Raw genomic sequence first — 22,822 nt, forward strand, 5'->3', positions numbered from 1 at the left:
ACTTTTGCTAGCCTGGACCCTGATCTCTGATTAAAACATGCATACAGTTAAATTAGAGAAAGAAAAGTCACTTCTAGAAATGGTACCTGGAACTTGAAAATAGGAGTCACGCAGCATGTCAGTGCCAGATTAACCTCCTTAAAATAACATTTCAACCAAGGCTCTCCCATGCTCAATGTGGTGCAATGAAAAGAAGCATTGTATACTTGGGTTTCTAAACCACGGACTTACAATAACTAGCTGTGACCTCAGTTTCCTCATCTGTAAAACGAGGAGGATGTACTACAACAGAGTTCTCAAATAACCACTCCATTCACTTATTTACAGCCCCCTGAATCATATTGTATAGCCTCTGGTCTCTGTTCAAATGATTATGTGCCCAGATTAACAATTTTTTGGAAGAGAAAAAAATTACATATCATCTGTCTGGATAAAGTAGTGATACAAACATACAAGAAATGAACTAAAAGATGTCTAAGGTTCTTTCCAGATCTAATTTTGAATGGTTCCATGGTAGCTCCCTGTTGCTTACTGCAATTGATCCAAACTCCTGTCTTCCTCATTTTTCAAGGTTCTCCATAATCTGGGCTCCAACATATCTAGTCTTTTCTCATGTTACTCCCAATAATAAACCTTCTGTTATAATAAGGCCAGTTTTCCCCTGCTCCCTCCTAGGTGGCAAGCTCCTTTTCTCTTCTGCTTTGGCATCCCTTGTTCCCTCTTCTACCCTCCATCCTCCACTTTGTAAGATTCAATCCATCCTTTAAGACCTAGCTCAGGTTCCAGCTTTCATCTCTCTCTTTCTTGTAACACAGAGACCATATCATGGTTTCTTAATAATTTAGCAAGCATTTTTTTTGTAAACTCCTTGAAGGCAAGATGTGGTATAAACACACACACACACACACACACACACACACACACACATACGTGTGTGTGTGTGTGTGTGTGTGTGTGTGTGTGTACCTCCATCCAAGCATTTAACAAAGTGCTATGTGGTAAATCAAATAATGTTATTACTTGACTGATATGTTTTAAAGGAGATACTGAATACTCAAAATCTATCTTGGCCACTTTTACCTAACAGGCAAGGGATTCTACAGAATATATCTGCCTTGGCCTTGAGAAGCATACATTATAGAAGGATACACATATGGAGAGAAGGGCATTGAATGAAAAATTAGAAGAAAAAACAGAGCTGGAGATGAGTGTAATCTCTATGGATCCAAAGAGTCCACAGTAAAAGGTCTCATAGCTTCACTAAAAGCCTCTGAGAGAAAAACTAGTCCTTGGGAGGCTCTAAGCCATTCCAAGCAAAAATTCTTGGCAGAACCATTTATGTCAACAAGTCTTAGTCATCATATGTTCTAGGATAACTTCGGGGAGGTCCCTCCAGGAGATTCTCGGGTTAGAGAAGAAGGAAATAGCTAGAACTGGCATCCATGTGTTGCCTTTCTGGACAGATGTAAGAAGTTTTCTTTTTGCTATTTTGCATAAGTGAAATATTTAGCCATGTCAAACAAAACATTGACTCTAAGTCACCATTTGAGCATGTCATTGGCAATAAGCAAAAGAATAGGCTTACCCAACTTCAACTTTTAATTATGCCAAATACTTGCCCAAATGTAGAAAACTCAGGAGAATGAAAGCAAAAGACAACAAGAAATCAATTCCGTATCAGTGATATATAATACCACTTTCAATGGTTCATCTCCCCTTATTTCCTTTGTGTCACATAGTAGAAAAAGAGGCAGTAATGAGAGGTAGAAAAAGGAGAGACCTGAGAGACAGGAGTACCATTTCTATCGCTATCCCTAGCTTCTCTGGACCTGGGCTTTTGGCTTGGTAAAAACAGGAAACTGGGATACATGGATTCTATCATTTGGGGAGCTCTTCAGAATTAGGATAGAGTGGAGACATTCACCTCCAAACTTAGGACACTATAAAATGTTACCATTTATCTAAGAAGCATAAAATATTAGAAATGGAAGAGACTTTGGAGGCCAAGTAGTCCTACCTCCTCATTCTGGAGATGAGGAAGCCAAGGCCCCGAAAAAGTAACTTGCTTAGCATCATGTAACAAAGCATGAGTGTTGTGACTTGAAACCCTCTGCTCTGTACCCCATGCCACACTTCTACACTTAATGAGATTTTTGTGACATTCTCAAATCCATATTCATTTTAACTCCCCCTTATTTTAAAATGTCCCATGCAATCCTTGCAATAGAGACTATTTTTAAAATCTTAAAAATCACAAAACCAAACAGATGATAACAGTGTTGCAACTACAGACTAGAAATTGCTTGATCTAGTTGTCCTTCAACTGATGTACTGAGGAGCATATCAAGAAGCCCTGGTAATTCTTCTACCTCTAATTAGCAAGCTTACTACAATAAAATTATCAGTAACAATACAAACAACTTGATTACAGATGATTTTTCTTTGTTCAAAAGCAAACGTTGAAGAAAAATACATCAACTGAGTCGAACGTGAAGAACAAGATATACTGCTGTGTGGCCGCTGACTTCCATGTGTAGCTCCCCTTTACAACATGCGTGAGATGGAAGTAGGACACAGCTGAAGAAATCGATGGGTGAAGGACAAGCAATGTTTGAGCCAAACAAGCTAGGGAATGCAAGGAGACTAGGCAGAAGCCACACAGAGAAACAGGCTACACATCAGGTACAAAGGGACAGGGGCAGGGAGAACCAGGCAATACTAAACATAGACTTGCCCTTTCACTGAAGACATCAGACTGGGGCCCATCCAGGAGGATATTCTAGCTGCAGAGAGACTGGGACTGTGCTAGCCTCCATTTACCAGTACCAGGAGCCTGAAGTGCAGGATGTTGAGGCCCAGATTCATTTTGCAGAACTGCACTTTCAAAAGGACATATCTGTACTCGCTGAGGAATGTGACTCATACTGTTTTCATATTTGTTTCTGTTCTAATTCAACTATTTACTGCTTATTGCTCGGTGTCTTTCTGGCCTGGATCTGCTGGCATAGTGAGTAAATGAACTCCTAGATCTAAATTAATAGATAGAAGTTCAGTTTTCAGATTGAATGGAAGCAAGGGAGCCAAGGTACATAAACCTCCCATTTCAAGCCCTACAACTCATCCGTGAGAATGAGCACCTATAGTCTCTACTTGAAAAAAGAAGTGTCCCCCCCCCCCCAATCTATGAGGTAAATGGTGATTTGAGTGTACTAATCCCCATCAAGTCCATGAATGCTATTAGGTCAAAAGTATTAGGCTACATAACTGCTATCTCTGATTTCTCTGTTTTCTATCATACTCCTACAGCATTTGTTCAATAGTAAGAAAGGAGAATATTAGGGCTGCAAGGCACCTTAGAGAACTTCAAATCACTTAGTCTCATTGAGTCTTGGTTTACTTATCTGGAAAAAAGAGACTGAGCTGGCCAGTCTTAGAGATCCCTTTCAGCTCTAGAGCTATAGTGATTCTATGATGATGGTTCTATTCTACCCCCCTAACTTGGCACATATGGATACTGAGGCTGACTGAGATTCAACAAATAAAAGTACAAAATCAAGAAAGGAACAATGTCCTAGGCTACACAACTAATTAGTGACAGACTGAAGATTAGAATTTATGACCTTCTAATCTTTTCCAGGACCACACACAAGATCAGGTTATTCATGTAATCTTTCATTTACAATGATGATTTATACTTTATTTCCCCTTTGGAGAATATAGAGCATTATTTAGGCTGAAACCAGGTAAAATATATATAATTGGTCTATTCCACGATGACGATAGCATTTATATTCTATAGCTCCTACAAACGTGTCTGTGCTAAGAACGAATATTATTTCATTTGATTTTCACAATAACGCAGGACATAGTCATTATTATTATTCCCATTTTATAGTTTATTTTTGTTTGGTTTTTTTTTTGCTGAGGCAATTGGGGTTAAGTGACTTGCCCAGTTACATAGCCAGGAAGCGTTAAGTGTCCGAGACCAGATTTGTACTCAGGTTCTCCTAATTTCAGAGCTGGTGCTCCATCCACTGTGCCACCTACCTGCCCCTCCCATTTCCTAGTTAAAGAAATTTAGGCAAATAGAGATTAGGTGGCTTGCCCAATTTCATAGCTAGTTAGGACCAATGGCCAAATTTAAAGCCCTTTATAATCCGACCCCTCCCATCTTTCCAGTTTTCTTACTTCACCCCATCCTATCCTCCAAACTATCCTCCAAACTCTACATCAAGTGACACCTCTTTGCAGTTCCTCACCCAAGACACTTCATCTTCTCACTCTGGGTATTTTCCTTGGTTATCCCTCCCATGCCTGAAATTCTCATCTTCTTATCTCTGTCTCCTGGTTTACTTCAAATTGCAACTAAAATTCACGTTCTGTAGGAAGTCTTTCCTAATCCCCCTTGTTTTAAGTGCCTTCCCTCGTCTTATTGTCTCTAATTTATTCTGTCAGTATCTTGTTTGTAAATAGGTGTGGGTCTGTTGTGTTCCCTTGTTAGAATGTGAGCTCTCAGATAGCAGGGATTGCCTTTTGCTTTTCTTTTGATCCTCAGGGCCTAGCACAGTCCTTGATCTCTATTGGCCACTGGACCCAGATGGCTTTGGAGGAGAAAATGAGGCAGGTGACCCTGCACAGCCCTCCCCCACTTCAATCCAATTCATCTGCATTTTATGTCATGGTCTTGCTTGAGAAGGAAGGACAAATAACAATAAGCTTGACAGAGTAGGCTGTTAGCAAATGCTGTTTGATTTGATTTGATGTGTAGGTAGACAATTACAAGCAGCAATGTGGAGTTCATTTCTGCCTCAATCTTCATGAGCACCAAGTTTTTAATCAATCCTTTGTAGATTCAGCAGAAATTAAAAGGTTATTTGAATGTCTTCAAGTTCACTCTTTGTTCCTTCAGTGACCTTACTCAAATTAATAATTAACAACAACCCAACTCTACTACTTCCTCTATATCCAAGCTGTCACTTTCTTAGATTTAAAAAAAAACAAAACTTTTTACTTTCATATCATAGTCACTTCTGAGAACACATCTTTCCCTCTCTCTCTCACCACTCAGGGAGCTTTTCCCTTGTAACTAAATAGTTCCGTGAAATAACACCCACCTTGACTGAAAAAGATATGCAGTGGGCTGTATATATCCTCACTCTCCCACCTGTGCAATGATGGGAGAAGGGTACTTTTTCTCAACTCTTCTTTAAGCTAAACTTGGTCTTTATGATCTTACAATCTTCAGTTGTTGGCATTTATTTTTCCCTTACATTGTCGTAGCCATTGTATATATTATTGTTCTGCTCCTGCTCACTTACCTCTATCAGTTTATATCAATCTTCTCACGCTTTTCCGTGTCCTTCATTTACATCCTTTCTTTCTTTGAAGTTCTATTTCTTGGTACTAATGTACCACAATTTTAGCCATTTCCCAGTTGATGGATACTTCCTTTGTCACCAGTTCTCCCCTGTAATAAAAAGTGCTAGAATAACTATTTTTACTATGAGAAACTTAGCTCTGTCTTTGAAACCTTTGAGGAATAAATGTAGCAGCATGATCTCTGAATGGAAAGGTATTGATGTTTTAATCAATTTTTTGCCTTGTCTCAAACTGCTTCCCAAAGCAGTTGCAGCAATTTATAGTTCCTTAGACGTGTATTACTACACCCATTCTGTCCCTTTTACTTTTTGTGATTTTTGCCAGTTTGCTGAGTGTGAATAAGTAAAAACCTCAGTACTGTCTAAATTTGCATCTTGCTTTCTACTATTTATCTGGAACAATCTTTCACATAATTGTTAACAGTTATAATTCTTCTTATAATTCTGAAAAATGCCAGTTTATACCCTTTGATAGGATCAACAAAAACTTACTGATTATTTAATGCCTTATGTACTGGCTCTTGATCATAGATTATTTTAGATTGGACTAACTAATTTATTGAAATATTTATATTTGTGTTAAATCCACATGTATCTTGGACATCAGACCCACATCAGAGATACTTAACGGAAATATTTTCTCTGGTCAACAACATTCTTCCTTATGTCAGATACACTGATGTAATCAATGCATATTTTATCATCAAAATGATCAATTTTGTCTTTAGTGTACAGATGAAATTTCTATTGTTCCTCAGAGTTAGCTGGCCAAGGCTACTTATGATTGACATCATTGGGCTCACAAAGCCCACTCTTCACCTTCTGAGATCTCAATTCTTTGTGGAGGGTGTCTACCAAAGAAACCAATTTTCTCACTCTCTATAGGACATATTGTAAAGTTCTAAAATGTGGACCCATTCCACAATAGACATTAGCCACAATTTGGAATGAGCATAGTAATTAATTTGTAGTTTGTTTCAAAGCACAGAACAATAAGACCTCAATCAATAAAACTCCAACCAACTGGAAGCCCTAAGTTAACCATAAATTTTGACTGGCAAAATAAGGCTATTGAAAATAAAATAACTTATTAGTGATTAAACAATAAAAACAAAAATTACAGAAAATTTTCGGACTTAGTAGTCAACAACAATAAATTTAGCTCAAATACTTTGTATGTTTCTGTTTCCCAGGAACTACTATTCTAAAGGAGGGCTTCTGGGCCCTGAAGGATCCTCATGCAGCAAAGGATGATGCAGCCATCAGCACCAAACTCTACTCACTAATGCAGGAAAAAGGACTCAGGCAATAGAGCAAGGTTTTCAACAATAACGGTTAAATTTCAATTAGCCTTCAGATTACATTTCAATGAGAAATCTGCCACTTTCTGAACATTCCACTTAATCAGGCTTTTATTGTCTGTAGCATATTTTTTTTTATTAGAAAATAAGGCAGATTTTTAAAAATGACGAGTTGACCGCCTGCTTGCTTACTTTTGTGTTGCCTCTAACATTCCAGCTGTAGTTACTGTACTTTGCTTCTAGCTTACTGGGACTTCTGGATAGACTATAAAATGCATCGGTCACCCACAGAATCTTAATATTATTTGCATATGTTTCCCCCTTTGATTCATGTATTTTCCATAATTTTCCAACAAAACTTCCAACATGATTGTTCCTCCGAGACAATGACATTTGTCTGCCATGTGCTATGCTCTATATGTTATGCTTTCACTAGAAAGCTTCATTTGTTCTGAGATAGGATCTAAGACAATGGCAACCAAATCACTGTTAGTGTGACGACTATACTGCATGACCTCAATGAGAGTTAAATTCTAGGGAATTAATACTGGTAGCTCCCCAAGGATTTAGACTCTTCATTTCCTCTTTCTGTCTCAACAAAGGACATCACCTCCGATTTCCTCCTTTGCTGTACCCCTTGTCTCTGTCCAGGGCCCTCTTCTCTTTTCTCTCTTCTCTCTCCAGCTCTTGACTGATGATCTCACCAAAAATCATGAGAGACCATCTTTCCAAACATGAATCCTGAATCCATACACCTAGAAATAGAGTCTTTCCTGAGATCCAGTCCTAAGATTCATGAACCTCTTAAACCCTACTCCATCCCCAAACTCAAAAGGTTCAAAACAGTACTCATGATCTTTCCCCTCAAACACACTCATTTTCTGTACTTCCCCATTTCCCGTTTCTATCAAGACTTATTACTGGGGCAGGTAGGTGGCGCAGCAGATAGAGCACCAGCCCTGAAGTCAGGAGGACCTGAGTTCAAATCTGACCTCAAACACTTAACATGGCCTAGCTGTGTGACCCTGGGCAAGTCACTTAAACCCAATTGTCTCAGGGAAAAATAGTTATTACCTATCCATCTAGTCATTCATGGTTTGCAACCTCAGTTTCACCAGTGACTCTCCCTCACCTTTCTGTGATTTGCTAACAGAGTACATTAGAATGAGGAGAAATGGCACCTGAATCTAGTGGCTTCAGAATGTCAGTCAAGGCCTGTGAGGAGCCATTATATCAGCTGGAAGGCCTGCTTGACCCAGTCCAGAAGGGACTTAACCCATCACCCTGTAAGTAACCAGCCCAGTTGGGCAAAGAAGTGACTTATCAATAATTAGTACCATACACATAATCAAACTGGGTGGGGATTCCACAAAAGGAGGAAAGGATTTAGGCACCCCTCAGCTGCATGTATTCCCTCTGTGTGTGCCTCACTTCATGCTTTAAGGTTGAGCCCACTCTCCCCAGATATCTAGTATGTACAAGGGGAGAATGTAGCCTATTTGGAGGGATTTTTTTTACAATAACTTCTGCCCCTCCTATAGTTTTTCAATAAATATATCTTTTGTAAAAACTAACTGATGTCAACTGCTTGATTCCTATCATGGAGGACATGGAAATGAACTCATGACAGTAAGAGAAATTGCAGTCCTCAGAGAAGTAGTAGTCTTCCCTCTGGGAATCTAACATACCAGTGCACTGGCACTGGCTAGTTGGGCAAATGGCCCCAGATAGGGTGCCATTATCAAATCTCTACTAAAAACGGTGTCCAAAAGTGCTAAGAAAAATACAAAAACATTGTAATTTTGTCCCTGTTCTCAAGGAGCTTATCTGCTTATCATTCTCACTCTGGATGGCCCAACAACTATCCTCAACAATGCAAAGACTGGCAACCACAATTCAAAGCTTCTGAGCAGCCCAGTTTGGTAGTAACTGGGTTTTCGAGTCAAGAGAAACACATTTTTATCTACCTTCAGCACCAGTTGACTGGAACAAATCATTTCCCTTTTAAAGGCCTCAATTTCCTCAGCTATAAAATGAGAATTTTAGACCAGAGGATGCCTAAGGACCCTTGTACCTATAACATTCACTGCTTACCTGTAATCTAAAGTAACTATTTGTTATCTGTGGTTTCTGGCCTGTGAAAAAAAGTACTCTTAAAAACACTTTCAATCTTTTTTTCTTTCTACCATGTTTACTAAAGCTTTAAAGTACTCATTATTCAACTAAAAGTGCAAATCACCTCAGCCTCTTTGGCCTAACAAACCTCAAAACAGCTTGGGTTTCCTCACTCAGCCTGGGAAGGGAGAGCTAAAGCTGAAGTTGGAATTCCTGCTCCTGCTATAGGTCTTTGGCAGAAATTCAACCTCTTCTTCTAGAGATTTTCTGGACATTTTGAAATGTTGCTGACTGGGAAAGCTACTAGGGATGGGTCTACATAACCAAGTCATACCAAATATCCATATGTTAGCATATCATTCAGACCTAGACTTGGGTCTTTGTCAGCAAGACAAATAAACAGTTATTGATTCACTTATGTGTTGTATACAACTTTCATTAAGAACCTATTAGGTGAGAGCTCTTGTTTTAGATATTGTGGCCAACTAAAAATTTGGAAACTAAATTTTAATTTGAATATTAGTCTACAATGTGTGGAGTGGGTCTTGAGGATATATTCATAGGATCTTGGAACCACAGGGTATTAGAGCTAAAAGGATCCTTAGAAATTGTCCAGGGAAACATTATGTTATTTATTTTTTATTCCCCCATTAAAAAATTCTCAACTTAAAAATCAATTATCAACTAAGATTAATGCTCATATAAACACCGGAACAGAAAAAGAAGCTTGTACATTCAACAGTGAATCTATGATTTACAGCATACTTCACTTTTTAAGTATATCATTAATGAAATATATCACTTTCATAGCTATTCTCCTTGTCTATGATCCCTCCCAGACCTCCATCTGCTCTCTTCTATGCATTTTTTAAAACTATATTTTGGTTGTAAGTTTGTAGCCTTTGCTTCCTAGAATATCAAGTACCAAGTTCTTCACTACTTTAAAGTGTTAGCTGCTAAATTGTGTGTGATCCTAACTGGCTCCTAGATATTGAATTCTTTCTTCCTGGCTGATTGAAATATTTTTTCTTAGACCTGGAAGCTCTAGATTTTGACTATAGTATTCCTGGAAATTTTCAACAGATTTTTCTTTAAGAAGATGATTTTTCTACCTTGTCTTCTAATTTTCAAAGACAGGAAAATTTTTATTTTATGATTTTCTTTTATGATTTCTAGGCTCTTTTTTGGGTCAAGATTCTTAATCCAATGATTCTTACATTATTCCTCTGTGTTCTAGCAAAGCAGTTGTCTTCGCTAAACCTTAACTATAATCTAGATCAGTTGTCCTTGCTAAACCTTAAATTTTCTTATGTTTTTCAGTCTTTGGACTTTTTAAAACAGTTCTTATTGTCTTAAGGAGTCTATCTTTCATTTGCCAATTCTATTTTTCAGAAGTTTATCACTTAGGCAAGATTTTGTACCTCTTGTGCCAAGCTGTTAACTCACTTTCCAATTCTTTCATCTATAGCTCTCATTTCTTTTCAAAGTTTTCTTCTATTCTCATTTCATTGAAATCAACATTTCATACCTACATTATCTCTTCCAAGAATTCTAGTTGGACTTGTACCCAAGTTGTGTCTTTCATTGAGACTTTGCTTTTCGGTGATTTGAAGACATTCTCTTTTCCTAGATTTGTATCTTGAGCATACCTTCATCATAATAGCTTTTTATGGTAAAATTCTTATTTGTTTATTCTTTCAACCTACTTCCTGACTTCACACTTTATATATGACCAGGTTTGGCACATTTTTGAAGGGAATCTCTAGATTGGTCCTCTCACTGCCTACATTATTGAGTATGCTATTATTCTAGGATCTCAGAGACAGCTTGGGATGAGGACCTGCATGCCTTCAGCACTCCCAAAGAAGCATTTTCAAGGCAAAATCTTATTACTGCCCCCCTCCCACCTCAACCATAGGATGAACTCTATAGATTCCTGAGTTTGAGCTGCCTGTGGGTTTACCCTGGTGAAGTTACAGTAGATTATTGATGGACTCAGACACTATTAGCTATTAGAAAGCTACACTGGTTAAATGACAGAACTGTAGGACTGCTTTTGTTTTGGGATTCTGGCTTTGGTTATTTTTGCTATAGGCTTCAGACTGGCTTGGAAATGAAAACTATGAGCCAGGTCTTTTCCTGGGGATCAAGAAATAAATCTGCTATTTACTTCTGAACTTGCTTCCTTACTCAGCACACCACCTTAGGCCCATGACTGCTCTTCACCCTAGAACATCACCCCTAGGCCCAGGTCCCTTCTTCAGTCTGCCCTAGATCTGTGACCCAGAACTGGGTTATGACAGTTACCAGTTGGCACCTATTCCCGTGTCCTGCATAAGGTCAGAACCCTCTAGATTTGATATGGGACCTCTTCTTGCCATGGTAGTCAGTCTTTCTATGCAGCATGATACTATGCAGACACCAGCCCTAGTATCTGCAGATCTCTCTGGCTATCGCCCCATGCCAACCTAGGCTAAAAAATGGATCACTGTTATTTTTCTTATAGTTCATAGTCAGGACTGGATATATCATATTTTCAAATTTATTTTGAGGAGTGGAGAAGGAAGAAGGGCAGGACTCACTGTACTATTGTACTTCTTGCTATTTCACCACGTTGGCTCCTCAATCTGTCCATTTTCTGATATGTGTATTCTGGCCAGATTCCTCCAGGACTAGGCTGATGGTTCTCTCCCCAAACGCTTCCTCAAACCCTGTGTCTCTACTCCACGGTGGGTCAACCCCCCCGCCCCGGCTTTGTTATTCCCATCTTAGGGGTCCAGTAATGAGCACTCCAGTTCCACGTTAAATAGTTATGTGGCTTTGAACATAAATAATTACTTCAAAAATACAACAAGAACAAACATACTAACACCTTTCCTAGGAAGTCTGAAAGCATCCTCTTTCCTATATTATATTAGTTTTTGGTGGGAATACGCTAGAAATTAAGCTCAGTTTCTAAATAGTCCCCCTGAGTTCATATCCGGATTGCCAAAGATTGCCAAATAAAGTTTCTAATAGAGTGGTTTCACTTTCAAAGATTGCTCCTTGCTCCCCAAAGCATTGATGCCACATTGGCTGAAAAATCCAGTCTAGATCTTGAGTACTAGATTCCTGTGGCTCACTCTTCCAACCTTTTGAAACTCTTGAGAAAGGCTACTTCACTCTCTTCACCAAAAGCCATGATTGAAAGAGTCACCATGATCTCCCATATGAATGAGACCAAAAAGGTCTATGAGTAGCTAAAGCTGATGAGACTTTGTGAATACCTCTGCAGCCAAAGAACCTCCTCTTCGTTATTTTTACCTTCTGAATCCAATTCTCCCTGTGCAGCAGGAGAACTGTTCGGTTCTGCAAATATGTATTGTATCTAGGATATACTGCAACATATTTAACATATATAGGACTGCTTGCCATCTTGGGGGGGGAGGAGGGAGGGAGGGGAAAAAACGAAACATAAGTGATTGCAAGGGATAATGCTGTGTAAAAATTATCCTGGCATGGATTCTGTCAATACAAAGTTATTATTAAATAAAATTAAATTAAAAAAAAAAGAACCTCCTCTTCAATATGTAGCTATCCTTAGCCAAGTAGAGTCAGACACAGCATGTCTACATATGCCCCGCCATACTTCCCTTACATGTCATCAAGATTTTTCCAGAAGCAGCTCTCTAGTATCTTCCATGTAGAAAGATGTCTTCTCTCTAGTGTCCTTCACAAAAAGGCATTATTTGAGGTACTCTGGGAATGAACCAGACCTCCATTACACTTCTGAAAAAATGTTTCATTGAGCCTCTTTTCTTTGTTTTCTTTTTCTTTCTTTCAGCAACACTATACATTGCTTCCTTCTTCCTCTCTACTCCATTCTCAAAAAATTGGGAAAGAAAAATAAAACTTAAAAAATAAATACTCAATCGAACAAAACAAGTCTCCATATTGGCCATGGTTGAAAACATATGTTTCATTCTGTGTCTTTACTACATTGCCTCTCTGTTGGGACCAACTCCCCTTATTTCACAAAAGTTTCGGGAAACTGGGATCTAGAGTAGTAAAGTGATTTAACCAAAGAAACACAAGGATTTAAAGGAGAATGGAAACAATGTGGTGAGGTCAGCCAGCCAGTTGCAAGGCCATGATCTCACAGTCAGAAAAATATCAGGACAAAGTATAGCACTATGGCCCAATAGAGCATTCAAAGCTCCCTTGTAGAGTTCTGCTAATAGCTTCCACAGTTCTAGTCCTATAACAAACCAAAGGCTCTGGCCTCAGCCCAAGTATATATCTCCCAAAGGTAATAGCACATTGCTCCTCCCTAAGCAGAGTTCCCTTAGAATTTAAATTAAGCAACTACTGATCCAGGCCTTGTTCATTTTTTTTTTGTCTTCTGCATAGCACATAGCCTACTGTGTATTGAATTCATGTTAATAACAGTACTAATCATAAAAACCTTGATACTAATGAGAATAATCATTACAGAATATAGAAATTCTATACTTAGAGGAATATGTGTGAACCTATACTCATAATCACCTCTGCTATAGTTAGTTCGTATAAAAGAATCATGCAATGTCAAGGCTAGAAGAGCTTAGAGACCATTTCATCCCCCCCCCCCAATATGACACTGGGGAAAACTGAGATCCAAAGAGGCCAAGGGATTTCTCCACAGTCACACAGCTGGTTAACAGCATAATGGATCAAAATAAGCTCTCCTGATGGTCAGACCAAAATTTGTCCTATTCTACCACAGAAAGATATATTCACATAAAACAACATGAAAAAAAACCCACCTGTCTTTTATTTCTCTGTGGACAAATTAATTTTCGACTAAGACCAAGTGTGGAGAAAAACAATCATACCTGCTTACCAAAGTAAACCTATTATTCAGTACTGTGTCATTGGACACATATACATATATGTAATATCCCAGACATAGCAGAAAATTAATTCTGAATCACAGCACTTACAATCACATGGCTTCATAACATTGTACTTCCTGGAATTACAGTGTAACATTTCAGGATGAAATTAATCAAAGCATCAGAGTTGATCTATTTAACTAGCAATAAGATGTGTTATTTTGAGAAGGAGAAAGGTACATTTTTGAAAAAAAAAAAGACAAAGACCAAACGAATAAATGAAAGAAATAAGAAAAGAAGAAAGAAAAGCAAAACAAGCAAGGGAGAGAAAAAGCATCGATTCATATAATTCTAGAAAACACACACACACACAAACACATGGTAGGGGGACTTCTGGCATGCTTCACTGACTTTGGTGCTAAAGATATTTCAAGGCCCCTTGCTGCATCCTTCATTCAAAATGTCCTTCTCAGAAAATGCACACCATTCTATTCTTATTAAAGGTGGGCAAAAAGCTCTTATGAGGATATTTTTGTCAGCAAAGATTGACAAGTGATTTTATACTTCTGGGAGGCACAAAGGATACTGAAAGATGGAGTCACAATATATTTGCTGAGCTGTTTTGTTAAGTCATGAATGGCAGAACATATATCCTTTATGCAGTCACTAATGAACTGTTCAGTGGTGGTCATGTTGATATTGCGGTGCCATTAGTCACAGAAGAAGATGAAATTTTATATTAAGTTTGTAGGTACTAATTTCATGAAACAAAAGGCAACAAAATCAGGGTGGCCTGATTATATGATTCATTAAGCTGGTTTCAAAATGCAGGCCTTCTTGTTTGCCAAGTATCACTACATCAAACTTGGGTTGGGCAAAGGAGAATACTTCTCAACAAAGCTCAGCGATAACCAAAAGAAACAACTAGGAATGGGTGAGGATGACCTGAGGCCCAAACTCCACATATTGGCATAGTAGTTGCCAGAACTTGCCTAGTAAACAGATGATTTCCACATTAAATGAACCCTAAAATAAGCCAAAATGTTTTTTGGATTCTCATTATGTATACAGACCCCTGTGCTAGAAATTCTGTGGGGGTGAAAATACATGGTTCATAAGACTTTTTAAAAGTTTGATACAATAAATCAAGAGCATAATATCCCTTCTTGAAGGAAAAAAACCACCAGTTCTTATCTTCCATACAGACCCAAGCACCATGTCTTCCTTCCTTGGTCTGATATGCTTTTGAGTGGAAGCATTTTGCATACCAGGAAAGATACCATATGTCAATGGCTCATGAAGATGATTCATTTGTTTGATTTAGCGAGAAAGTGGGTACCTACATCAGTCCTTTTGAATAACATAGGAAACTTTCACAAATAGGGTGGGAATCATTTCGGTGATTCCTACCTGAGCAAGAAGAGAAAACTTTCTTTCCCTTGAGAAGTAAAATTATTAACTAAATCTAGACACACAACTAAGCCACCAATTTCAATTATCCTCTTTAATCCTGATGCAGCTAAATCACAGACGCAAGAGCCATTTTAAAGCAAAATACCATAGAGTAGAAGTAATTGGTGCCACAACATAGGACACAGTCCAAAATATTTCTCAGAAAAGACATTGTCACAATTCATAACTCTTCGGTATTTTACAAATGATAGCAAAGGCCAAATGAGTACAGGAAAATGCTCTTTTGACTGATCCAAATGTGTTAGAGGGGAAAGTGCTGAATGTGAAATCAAGAAAACTTGAGTTCAATTCCTGACTTTTAACATTTTGTACCTGGGATGCCATAAGCAAGTCCCTCTATGAGATGCAAATAACTAGTTCTCTAAGACTTCAAGTTATAGAATATTGGAGCATGTTGGTGTTCCCAAACTGAATCACATAGACCAAGCTATGACTTATTGTCCCAGATGTGTCTCTCCCGCAATTCCATACAAATTACTTTAAAGGAAATCGAAGGTCCATAGCACTCACAAAGGCTCTTAGGAAGTGATACACACACTACCCAAATTTCTTTTCAATACTAACTTGCTTTATTGGTACATATTTTACCTTTGAAAAATAACATGCTACCCTTTGGACATGTAGACAACTCATCCACCATCAACAGGACAAAAATTGTCTCTGATTCATTTACATTCTCTCACTCTTCTTTGTGAACAAGTGTATCATGGGATCAGTGATTAGTTTAAGATAACCATGTACTCTGACCATAATACAGAGCAAAGCTGATCTGCTCACCCAAAGACTAGACCTTTCTTCCAAGTCTTATATGCACAGTGCTCTCACCAATTCACAAGTCTACCCAAATCAATCACTGACTACTGTAGAATTATTTTCTCATTATTTAAAGTGAAAACATTTTTAACATAGACTAGATTACTTGCTGTCTGGGGGAGGAGGTAGGGGGAAGGGAGAGAGAAAAAAATTTGGAACAGAGGGTTTTGCAAGGGTGAATGTTGACATGTTTTGAAAATCAAAAGCTTTAAAAAAAGAAAAAATAATAAATGAAAAGACTCTATATTTGAAATTTTTGTCAGGTGAGAACAATCAATTAGAGGTGTGAACTAAATGTGAACAAATTATAGTGTATCAATTAATCAAAGGCCTTAAAGTAAGTGTGAAAAGTCATTAACTAATTTAGAATTCCCTGAAAGCCATTGGATGAAATGAAATACTGTCAAATAGAAGGCATGTTTGGATTCACTGAGGGGACAGATTAGGTCCTGAGAGTTTTTGTATAAAATAGCAAGCCAATATGGAAGCTGAGATTGGACTATTTGCTGGCCAAACCATAGAAGCTTCCACCAAGGCCCCTAAGAAGGAAGTGATATTAGAATGAAATAAGACATTTGTAGGTCATTCAGAAATTAACGTTAAGAGTTTTATTTAACAGAGAGGCTTGGAGAGACTTACATGAACTGATGCTAAGTAAAATGAGCAGAACCAGGAGATCATTATATACCTTAACAATGATACTGTTTGAGGATGTATTCTGATGGAAGTGGATCTCTTCGACAAAGAGGTCTAACTCAGTTTCAATTCATCAAGGATGGACAGAAGCAGCTACACCCAAAGAAAGAACACTGGGAAATGAATATAAACTGCTTGCATTTTTGTTTTTCTTCCTGGGTTATTTTTACCTTCTGAATCCAATTCTCCCTGTGCAACAAAAGAACTGTTCGGTTCTGCACACATATATTGTATCTAGGATATACTGTGACATATTTAACATGTATAGGATTGCTTGCCATCTAGGGGAGGGGGTGGAGGGAGGGAGGGGAAAAATCGGAACAGAAGCGAGTGCAAGGGATAATGTTGTAAAAAATTACCCAGGCATGGGTTCTGTCAATAAAAAGTTATTATAAAATAAATTTTAAAAAAAGTTTTAAATTTGCCTGAGATCAATGTTCTTATATTAAATCATTATTATTAAATTATATTAAAATCCTTATGTTTTTCTAATAAAAAAAGAGTTTTATTTAGTTTTAACTAAGAAGAATTTACAACAAGGATATTGTAACATTTAGTTTGGGAACATGCATCCTCCCATCAATACACCCATATAAACAGCATCTGGTCATCGGAGCAGGCTGTGGCAAATTACTAGGCCTTAAGATACCACCTACCAATGTCTGAGGGTTCAGGTCAGATCCTGGTTGAATGTTTTATGCCCTGAAGTGACCGGGAAGCCTTAGCAACATCACCAGAAGCCACCAGAAATCTGCCAAGGCAGGATCAGCTTGACTCAACTCATGAGTCCATCAAGTTTTGGCGGCATCTTAAGAAAAAACCTAGCCTATGTCATACAGCAGAGGGGCAGGGGTGAGAATATCCTAGCTGACACACTAAGAACACCAGTAGATATTGATCTTTACATAAATGTCATTAAGTCATATTTTTACAGGTGAGAAAATGGAGGCATAGAAAGGTTTAATTATTGGGCAAGGTCACACAGTGAGTATCTGATGGAATCGGAACCCATGTTCTTCTGAGTCCAAGTCCATCTCCCTAACCACTATGTAAAAACACTACCCTCTAGTATTCTCTTTCCTCCCCTCCATATCTTAGATTCTCTGGCTTCCTTCATGAATTCCACTGAATCCTACCTTCTCAAAAACATAATGGTTAAAAATAAAAGTAACACTGAAAGCATTTTAAACAATTATTCTTAAGCCAATTTTTCAAAAGCCACTCTTTAAAGCACACTGATAGCTCACAACTTAATTTTTGGTTTGGGTCTTCGAACTTCCTAGGTTTCTGTAGTGGCGAATCAAGCCTCTGTCTGGACTCGAGCTAGTCCCAAGGCCAGTTTTGGTATTTGGGCCTGCCTTAACATATCTAAAATAGCATTTCTAACTACATTAATACATTACCTTCACTTCAGTCCAGCTATGGAATATCTCTGAAATGCCCACATTTCCTTTGGAACTTGCAAAGATAGAAGCTGACACTGAGAGAGAACCATCTCTGTTGACTCTGAACAAAAGCCCTTGGAGCATAAGGTTAAGTACAGGGATTGAAGAGCCTCAACCATTAAGGAAACACCAATAAAGGGAAAGCAAATATGAGCTGGCTCCAGGGAATATGCTTCATTTTTCTTCCTCATGGAATTTTTATGTTCACATTCTGATTGGAGGAACATACCACAAGTGAGATGGAATCCAACTCAATTCAACAAATATTGATTGAATGCCTACTCTGTACACTTCACTTTTAATGTTCTAATGTTCCTAGAATATCTTTCATTCTAATTCACAAGCCACTTCTTGGCTGGTCAGAATAGTGGAGTCATTTATAGGGTTGTTTGCCTTAAGTCAGTAGCATGGTACAGGGGAAAGAATTCTGGCAGGCATCTGAATAATGGACTGCTAACCCATTTCTGTAACTACTAGTATGACTTTGGGAAAAGCCACTTTCCCTCTCTGGGCCTCAGCTTTCTCTTCCGTTAAATCAGAAGGTTGGACTAGATGGTATCTAGGTTCCAGGATTCTATATTCTAACAAAAACTGAAAAAGAAGAGAAAAATATTTGGGACAATATTGGGAAATCTAACACTGTTAAATAAATCTAACATTAGCTTTATAATTTTGTTTTCTTCTTTGCCAGGATTTCAAACTAATGGAAATATGTTTGATTCAGCCTCAATCAGTTGGTAGAATGTTTTGATATTTCATTTTTGCTACAGGTTGATAAACCTTTAAAAATTATGGAACACTGATTGCAGTTCAAGTTAGGAGCTGGGATGGGAAAGGGAGGGAATCTTACAATTAATTAACAGTTAGGCTCAGAATAACTATTTGGGCTGGGTTTTGATTGGGGGGGGGAGGGAGAAAAGGGAAAGATTCAACCAATTATAATGTCTCATTCTGGTTTAGAGTTCAGCCTGCTTAATAAACTTTTCAATAGGTCATTCAATAGGCCAGTAACCTCCCTGCCTGCAATGGACAGACATAAAACCGACTCAAAATATATTTTCAAACAGCCATTCTTGAATTGGCCCCAAAGGATAGATCCAAAGGAGAAGAAAATGCTCCTTAGTTCACTGCTAGAGCTGATCAGCAGACCTCAGACCCTCAGAAGGAACTGTATGACATATTTGGGCATTCTATATTTCCCTTCCAACACCAAATTCAGGGAACACATAATGGCAAAAGGCCTTTCTTTAAGCAAAGCAAGCTAATAAGAGTATCAAGCGAGATGTATGGTGTGGAGAGAAGTTTTAGCATCTAGATAGTAGCTTTCTAAATGGAAAGAGATCAGATCTGTTCAGTCTGTACTCACGGAGCCAGCGAGCTCCAAAGGCAGCTTTGAAGTGGCAGAGTTGAGGCTGGAACCTAGATCTTCTTACTTCCCATAACTATGAAAATTTAAGCACAGCTCACACCATGTCTTCCTCAGCTGATTCACCTTGATGCTCTCTCACTCAACTTTAAGCTTAGGCAGGGGAGAAGGGAAATAGAAGAGAGAGAGACAGAAAAAACACATTTATTAAGGTCTGACTGTGTGTCAAGCACTGTGCTATGCAGTGAGAATAGAAATGAAATCAAGTTAAGTAGCTTATACTCTAATGGGAGGAGAAGATGCAGTAAGAGGAACTAGAAAAGGATCGGGCACATGGGAACATGTAGGTATAGCTGGGAAGTCAACTTAGTGCAACAACTTCTATATTCCTCACCCTAGCAAAAAATACTAGGGGAAAAAACCCTATTTTAGATGATGGCATAATGAAGTCTAATGACATTAAAACTACTTCAAATAGTGGACTAGATTTTAAGCCAACTATTTGGAGATTATTATTAATAATAATAATAAGAGTTGACATTTATATAGCACTTTAAGGTTTACAAAGTGCTTTACATTCATTACTCACATTACAAGGAGGCATAACCAAATCACATAACCACCTAACTTTTGAAGTAATTTCTATAATACAGAAGATTTAGCTTTTATAAGGAGCTTTAGAGCAAAATGCAATATGTGATCAAATAATTATTTTATTCCCAGGAACAGAAAGGTAAATAGTGATTCATTCTTCAATCAGTCATACCTTCATCCTTTCCTGGGCTCATTTTCATAAGCAATATTACATTTTCTGAACGATAATCCCCAAATGAGTATGGGGAGGGAGTTATATAGTCTTGGCTTTAATCTTTAATTGTTCTGTTTCGGGCATTTTCCTTTGGTTTCTAGGTTAAAACATTTACTGAGACCTTGGCACTTGTAGCTTCACTGGCCCCTTTCCACTACAATTTCAATTCTTCTTTGTTGGTTTGTCTTGACCAGACAAGGTGATTTAACCAATGAAGGGAATACTTGGTAAGGGAGCTTCTCTACCAGGGCCCACTGTTGTGTACCTTACAATGCCAATGGTTGTCTGAGGCCCCCCAAAAGATTAAGTGTCTGGTTCAGAGTCAAAAAGCCTATAGATGTTAGAGGTAGATCTCCTGAAAAGAGGCCAGCTGGATATTTATCATGCCATTGATGAACACGTCTCCTTTCCATTTACTACTAATTATTTGTCCATAGAAATGGGCCACCTGAGATGAGGAACAGTTTGGCTTACTCTGATTGCCCTGGAAAATTCTTCTAGGCAACTAGAAGATACACACACACGTGCGCGTTTTACACACACACACACATACATACACACACATGTCCCATACACAAACCACATATACATATACCCCCGCAAAAAAAATCCTTCTTCAAATTTACTTGCTTAGGACTTCCAACCAAAATGGCAGCCTCAGTAGAGGGAAGCAAGTTGCCCAGTTCTCCCACAACACCTATTTCAACAAATACCTCCAAATCGCTGTAAATCAGATTAAATGATTTTAAAAAATGAGGAGAAACCAGAGTAAGTAAACTACGAAAAGACTTTATCCCCTATACAATGACATAAAAGTCAGTCAGTAACCCACAGGCAATAGGAAAGGGAGCTCGCAGCATAGCTGGCACCTACATTTAGGTGAACAAGAGGGAAGCTTCCTATTATGACCAGAGTCCAACCAAAAATACTTGCAGCCTGCAAAGGTAACATCCAGAGACAATAAGAACAGAATGCCACCCAGAATAAGTCTTAGGGTGATCAGAACCCACAACTGGAACTTTTAAAGCCACCAGGAACTACATTGACCAGGTTGGGCATAGCAGGGCTCACACTAGATCCATTACCCAGAGATCCTGAGATGCCAGAGAAGGCCATGAAGATGCAATCTTTGAATCTCAAGGAGATTCTAACCCTGAAGGATAGAAGTCCGAGCAGAAACCAAATTTTGAGAACAAATAAGACATTATAGCCATTCTGTGCAAAAGGTCCATAGGGCTAGAGCCTGGTCCTGACATAAAATTCCAATTCAAAAACTAATGTGGAAAAAGAAATGAACAAGCAGAAAATGATGCAGAACATGCAAATTATAATATCCAAAAATGCAACCTATTGATGTCCTATTACCTGTAGAAGCAAATGCAAAATTCTCTGACATTCAAAGTTCTTCATAACCTAGCCTCCTCCTACCTTTCCAAGTTTTCTTTTTCTTACTCTCTGATCCAGTAACCTCGGACTCCTGATTATTCCACAAATGAGACCCACTGCATCTTTTGGCTCTGGGCATTTTCTCTGACAGTCCCCCATGTCTAAAATGGTCTCCTCTGATAAAAAAAAGAAAACCAAATGTCATGTTTTTGAGGTAGTTTACTAGATGGCTTTGCTCCCTGGGAAAGGTCTGACAGCATGGCCCTAAGGTCCTAAGAGTTTTGATGAAGTTCCCCTCAACCCCATTATTCATGGCCTTCCCAAATCCTAGCATCCCTTCATTATCATAAGATGATAGCTTTTAGAACTGGAAGAGACTTTGTAGATAACATTCTCCAAACTCCTCATTTTATAGATAGGAAAACCAATGGCGTTTATCTAAGATTACACAGGTAGTCAGGAGCAGAATAAAGCCCTTCCCTGAAATTCTCTGTTTCCCAATCCAGTATTCTTTTCACTACAGTCGTCATTCTCAAAGGCAGTTCTGTGGGTTCTAGAAGCTACCAAGATCCTTTCAGACAAGCTGTGAGAACAAAACTGTTTTTGTAATAATACTAAAACATTATTTGCCTCTTTTCCAACTCTATCTATATAGAAAGCTAGATTTCCTTTATGTACTTCAACCAAAATAATATATCACAACAAAATGAATGCAGAAGTAGATATGGGAATCCAGCTATCTTCTTTTAAGCCAGACAATAAGATTTGTAAAAATATGTCAAATAATTCCATTCTTCTCACTAAATTTTCAGACTTTGGAAACCCGAAATAATTTCATTTGAAATAGCTATGTCAACGTATAATGGGTTTGTCAGTTATTTTTAAATGAATTAATATTTTGAAAAACTTATCACATAATTTCTAATATGATAAATATCAAGAACTACAACCCACATAAACAAAAGGATCCTCAATAATGGTGAAGGGTGTGAAGGAGATTTGAGAATTGCTGCCTTATACTATGCCATGAGCCCTGGTTCTCCAATTGCTGCATCTCTGCTGGGTGCTGCTGACCAGGGGCTCTTGTCTATGGGACTCAGAAGGGAAAGAGTGGGGAAATATAAACAGGGGTGGGGCCAGGAACTGGAATTCACCCATAGTCTGAGACCCAACTGTGTGGCTGAGTTG

General features: G+C 38.3%; 1 long non-coding RNA gene across 1 annotated transcript in view; it reads right to left on the minus strand.

Moving 5' to 3' along the window:
- The window catches only part of LOC127542530 (uncharacterized), a 154,431-nt gene that overhangs the window by 28,086 nt on the left and 103,523 nt on the right, over positions 1 to 22,822 (minus strand). Inside the window, exon 2 of the long non-coding RNA XR_007948711.1 lies at positions 5,319 to 5,467. This is a non-coding gene — a long non-coding RNA (uncharacterized LOC127542530). The remainder of the gene's footprint in view (positions 1 to 5,318; positions 5,468 to 22,822) is intronic.

Source organism: Antechinus flavipes, chromosome X (assembly GCF_016432865.1).
Source record: "Antechinus flavipes isolate AdamAnt ecotype Samford, QLD, Australia chromosome X, AdamAnt_v2, whole genome shotgun sequence".
NCBI lineage: Eukaryota > Metazoa > Chordata > Mammalia > Dasyuromorphia > Dasyuridae > Antechinus > Antechinus flavipes.